The following is a 6,155-nucleotide window of genomic DNA, read 5'->3' on the forward strand; positions in this document are numbered from 1 at the left end:
CCGAGCCCCACCCACACCCCTTATTCTGTCTCAGCCCCTTGCCCGTTCCTTTATAGCACACATCACCGCTGGTAATTATATTCATTTTTCTTGGGAGTTCCCTGGCGGTCCAGTGGTTAGGACTCAGCACTTTCACTGACTGCCAGGGCCTGGGGTTCAATCCCTGGTCGGGGAACTAAGATCCCGCAAGCCAGCCGAGGACACAGTAGGTGCCCGACTGCTCTGTGGGCAGTAGGTGCCATGTTCCCCAGCACACTGGACAGCAGCAAATATCCCCACTGCCCTGGATCTTGCCCCTGTCTCCCACCCCTTCCCTGCCACCCAGGGTCCCAGCTGCCGCGACCCTAATAGAAGATTGAGCCCCCTGGCTCAGGGGCTTGGCAGAAAGCTGCTCGAGCCTGGCAGGACAGGATGGGGGGAGCAGGGCCTCTGAGCTGGCAGACAAAGGGCGTGTGTTCTCATCCAGTGCACTTCCTGGGTTTCCATTGCAGGAAGCCGGGCACCTGCTAAGGTGACACCGACACCAGGGCTGGTGCGGGAGTCCCTTGTCCAGGACGCTCCTCTCCACCCTGGAGCAGCGGCAGAGGTGGGACAAGTGACCAGGGGTGTTGGACAGCCGGTAAGTGGTGACAGCTGGACCTCACATACCCCTTGGACCTTCCCCCTTCCGAAGCCAGTCTTAGCCCAGAGCAGGTGTGGGGAGGCCTGGCTCCTAGGTGGAATCGCTGTGATCTTAGACAAGGCTCCAGATCAACCCTTCGGTGCCTCATTGTCCCACCTGGAGCTGCGGTAGGTGGCTCAGGGGTGTATCATGGAGGAGAGGGAGGGCAGCTCCATTTTTATTTGTTTTAAATAAGCTTCTGGGTCACAAAGCACTTAAAAAGGGGGTTCTGTGGCTGAAAGTGTCTGACAACCCCTGGATTGCACTTCCTCCTTAGGGTCCTTCCTGTGGCTGACGTCCAGTGGTTCCCTCCTTCCTCCTGGGGGAAGGCATAGGGATCTTGCTCTGAGCAGTGCTGCAAAGGGAAGTGACCTTACCAAGCTGGAGAATGAGCCTGAGCAGGGGCTCAGGCAGCCTTGAGTGTGAACCTCCCTCTGCCAAAAAGCGAGGGAGTCAGTTCTCTTCCCATCTTGAAGGGTGGCAGTTGTACCAGCCCCTGGGACCGCAGGGCAATGTGTGTGCCCCGGGGCACCTGCTGGTCTGGGTTTGAATCCAGCTCTTCCACTTGCCTCTTGTGTGACCTTGAGCCTCTCTGGGCCTCAGTTTCTTGTCTGTGAAGCAGGGATAATCAGCCCTTTCCCATAGGGCTCTCCCGGGGATTAAATGGAAAGGTGTGTAGGCCGAGCATCAGATAGAAAGCCCCTATAAACGGCAGCTACTGTTATTTCTGTTGTTATTGTAGAGTGGCTGAGAGGATCGAACGATAAAAGGGATGACAAGGGGGACGGGAGCGGTGACAAGACGTAGGTGAGGGATTTAAGGAGGCAGGATGAGAAGGAGGAGCGCGGGACACGGTGTCCAGCTCCCCCCCCAACCCCCACGAGTGTGGGCCCCACAAGAGCACCCCCGGAGCCCTCCCCGCCAGCACGACTGCAGCTTTGGGCCCGCAGAGGGGAGCCGGACCCTGCCTGGCCGCCCCACAGATGGCGCCGGGTCCCGCGCTCCTCTGGCCTCAGCCACTGTGGCTTTAATCAAAAGAACAATCTGTTTGCCTCTGAATCAGACCCAGATTCCTTTTCCCAGCAATGTTCCCTGGGCCTCCAGGGACTCAGGCGGCCCATCCAGGCTCCATCTCCTGCCCCAGAGCCCAGCCTCGGCTTCTCCCTCCCCATTCCACGTTTGGGGGATGGGGGTGCAGGAGGCGGGAGGGGGTCAGATACAGGGCCCAGGGTGGCAAACCGGGTGACCTGATTGCCAGCTGGGCCCTGTCGACCAGGCCTCCTGGAGGAGCCTGTCCCCCCAAGACTCTAAGGACCTGCCTGCAGAGGGCTTAGAGGCCCAGACAGGTCATTACCCCCATTTCAGAGGTGAAGAAACTGAGGCTCAGGAAGGTGGAGTGACTGCCTAGGGTCACATGATTCAATCCAGATCCACCTGACTCTTAAGACCTGGGGAGATCCCAGGCCAAACTGGTGGAGCCACCAACCCAGGTGACTGGGGGAGGGGCAGGGGAAGGACCACTCTGGGTTCACAAAGGAGGAGGCCTCCCACCCTCCAGGCCTGGGTCGAGGGGAAGGGACGAGTGGTCGAGGGAACAAAGGGAGCGGGGAGGGGGCGGCGCGGGGCGCGGCCGGGCAGGTGGGGGGGCAGGTAGGGGCCGCTTCCGCCCGGCGGGAATCCCGGCCCCCTCCCCCAAGCTTCACCTTTTATGGTAAGGCGGCCGGGGCGGCGGGGCGGAGGGAGCCGAGGGGGCGGGGAGGGCGGAGGGGCGGGAGGCGCCGCGCCGCTCCCGGTTCTGCTCGATCGGGTGACCGGCCGGAGCCGCCGGGGGCGCGGGCGGCCCAGGTAAGCGGGGCGGGGGTGGGGTGGGGGTCCTGTCCTTCCGTCCCCGCCCCGGCGACAGACAGGTGACAGCACGGGCAGCCCTCGGCCTGCGTCCACCCTGCTCCCCAGCCGGGACCCCAGCCCCGTCGCTCCCGGAGGGGGCCCGCGGGACGAGGGGCCGCGGGCGCTGTACTTCTGTCTCAATCCCTCGGTCTCTGTCCTCCGAGTGGAGGGAGGGCAGTTCTGGGGGGGAGGGCTGGGATCCCTGCCCGGGAGCGGCACGCGGAGAGCAGGGATGGGCAGGGCGGAAGCCCCCGCACAAAGAGGACAGCGTCCCGCACATGGATCGAATTAAAGTCCCCGGCAGCGCCCCACAGTGACCCGGCCGGCCGCCCCGCCGGGCTGCTGGCTGGAGGGCGCTGGGTTTCCGGAGCTCCGGGGTGCTCCGGACCCCTTTACCCAGCCAGGGTCAGGCGAGGGGAAGGAGAGGCCGCAGGGCTGCCCCTGTGTGGGCCTCAGATCCTCTCGGGGGCTGGGAAGGGGTGGGACTGGGCGATCCCCAAGGTGTGTGCCTGGGGCATCCTGGCCTGCGTCCTCCTGCAGCCCGGATCTGAGGACCCCGGGAAGAGGGTGGGCAGCGCCCAGATTCCTGCTCTTCATAATGATGGAGGCTAAGTCCTGGTCCTCGCAGGCCCCCCAGGGGCTCCTCCTCCCCCTCTGGGGCTGACTAACCAGTTAGCTTTCTCTTGACACCTACCAAGTATCAAGATTTTGAGTACCCCCTCTCCTTTTATCCTCTCAGGCACCCTTCCAGAAAAACCTCATTCTTCTCACTTTATGAAAAAACTGAGGCCCAGAGAGGTTCAGTGACCTGCTCAGGGTCGCCCAGCAGGAAGGAGGGGGCCCAGGGTGAACTCAGCCCTTTGTGCCTCCTCTGCTTCCCCGGGGTGGGGGAAAGGAAGAGGGACCTCCTGTGCCAGGCTGCAAGGTCCCCTGCAGGGGGCGTGGGGCTCAGTCTCACTCCCACCTCCAGCAAAGTTTAGCTCCCAACCAAGCCTAGGCTACAGCTTAAAGGTAGTTCCAGAGGGTTCTGGAGGGGGTTAGAAGGAGTGTGACAGGCGACAGTGTGGCGGCGGGGGTGAGGTGGGGTAGACTACCCCACCCCTGGAGGCCCTCCGGCTCAGCCAGCCCGGGCCCTGCCCTGGGCCGCAGCCAAAAGCCCGGCTGGGTGGGTGGCTGGATCTCGGCCTCCTTCCTTCCTCTTGACAGGAAATGACTTTCCTTCCCTTTGTTTCCACTTTCTCCGCTTACCCAGCTGGATCTTAGATTTGCCCTCTGGGGGAGGAAGGGTGGCTGCCGAGGGTCCCCTGGGCTGGGCTGGCGGGGAGGCTGCCCCACAGGGAGCTCTCTCACCCGCACCCCACACTAGGGTGACCTGGGGGGCAGTGGGACCAGGGGGAAGCCGATGCTCCCTTTCCTTCCCCGGGGCTGACTGACGGGGCTTTGAAAATCCCTAGCCCGGCCCCTTCCCCTGGGGCCTGAAGTCCCTGCTGGAACCGCAGGGGAGGGATGGGGGTGGGGGAGTGCTGCCCAGCTGTGAACATCTGGTCTCAGTGCTGGGATGTTCGCCTTGGACATTTTCTGAGAAACCAGCAGATCTGATTTCCCGGTGGGGGTGGGCTGGGATGGAGTGGGGTTTGGGGCGGGAGGGGAGGGAGGCAGAGGAGGCATCCTCAGCTGTCTCTGGGGATGAGCCCAGGATATGCTGACCATCAGATAACTGGTCTGGATTGGGCCACCCTGGGGTAAGAACAGGCCTGGGAATTTTGCCCCCCGCATCACACACCCCCCCCCCCCCCAGCCATCCAGGGAAGAAAAAGTGTGTCCTCTCAGGCTCAAGGATACCCCCTGGACTTCCAGGTTGGATGGTGCTCTGTTAGAATTCCAAGTCTGCAACCTCTTGCTTGGGGCCTCACCTGGCCTCATCTATAAAGTGGGGGCATAACGCAGGCTGTATTGAGAATTAGGTGACTTTTGAGGCTGGGAAAGCACTCTCCATAGTGCCTGGCACAGGGCGAGCACTTTATCAGTGAGTGCCCTTGTTGTTTCTTGCATTTAAAGGTTAAATGCACTCTGAAAATTGTTTGCAAAAATAGATTCTTAAACTTGTAACGAAGTATGAAATTGAAGTCGAGGACAGCCAACAGAAGCAGATGTACTTCCAAACATCACTTACAAAACAAGAAACAAAAGAGAAATACTTTAAAAGAACTTTTAAAGCTTTATTCATATATTGGTTTCTTATTCAGGTTTCTTACCAGAACGAGCTGCACGTTTTAACCAAACATAAACAAATTTAAAAGGAATTTAGGAGCATATGTTGTTGTTTTTGTTATTATTATTCTCCATCAGTCTCCAAGAGAGCCCACGATGGCCAGTGGAGGGAAAATTTTGAGTGGCCACTTGGGCTCCAAGTCCACATTAGGGTCCCTTGAGGCCTCACCCCCGACCCACCCAGCCCCACCTCTCCAGGTTCACTCTTTGGGTCCCTATTTACTCTCCTCCCCATGAGTCTATGGGCCGGGCTCTGGGGCCATGTCGGTGTGGCCCATATGGAGAGTAAGATAGAAAAAGGGGACATTCCTGAGCTGAGTGTGGTCGACTCACCCCAGCCCATGACCCCACCTTATCCCTAGCCCCGGAGCCTACTCTCTGCAGAAACCACCTGAGAGAAGGAAAATAGGCTCTCCCCGGTGGGGATGCCGCCCCACTCCCAGATCCATGCTTTGATGTCTACTGTGAGCCGGACTTGGGTCACACAGTCATCACAGACACAACTGAAGGTAGATGAGGTCACTTGTCAGTTGGGGGGGGCAGACAGGGTGATGGTGAGTCAGCTGTCGTTGCCCTGTGGAATAGACAATCGCCCTGGAGTTGGGAATCAGGGAAGGCTTCATGGAGGAGGTGATGTTTGAGCTAGGCTTTTAAGGAAAAACTGAAATTCACCCTGCAGCAGGGAGGAGAGGAAAAACAGGTGGTGGAAACATGCCAGGGCAAGTAAGGGAGAAAGATGGTTCAGGAACCGTGCGTGGTCCAGGGTGGTCCAAAATAGGTTGAGGCCAGGGAACTTTAGACTTTTATCTTGAAGGTAGTAGGGAGCCATGGGAGGCTTTTGACTAGAGGAGAAACAGATTTATGCTCCAGAAAGATCACTCCAGAGATAGGGTAGGAGGCAGGTTTGGAGATCATTGAGGCACCCTCACCCCTGTGCCTGAACCAGGGCTGTGATTTTGGAGATCACAGAGACTGAGTGAGACATTCTGGGCATAGAATCAAGACTTGATTGGATGTGGACTCTGATGGCGGAGAAAAGGATGCTGGTTTGTGAGCTGGGCCGGGAGAGAGCAGAAGAGCCAAGTGGCCAAGAGCGTGGGCTCTGTGTTCAGATCCCAGGTCTGCTGCTGCGTGACCCTGAACAGATGACTTCCGCCTCTTCACCTGGGTTTCCTCATCTGTAAGATGGGCACGGTCATTGTGTGGTAGTAGTGCCTCTCCGCCGCAGCGGTGGGAGGATCCGTGAGTTACTGCACAGAAAGTGCTTAGGGCCCTGCTGGCACAGAACAGGCCTCAGTAAATGGTAGCTCTGATTGTTCTTCTGTCCTCGTTGCCT

The sequence above is a fragment of the Hyperoodon ampullatus genome, assembly GCF_949752795.1.
Source record: "Hyperoodon ampullatus genome assembly, chromosome: 2".
Lineage (NCBI taxonomy): Eukaryota > Metazoa > Chordata > Mammalia > Artiodactyla > Ziphiidae > Hyperoodon > Hyperoodon ampullatus.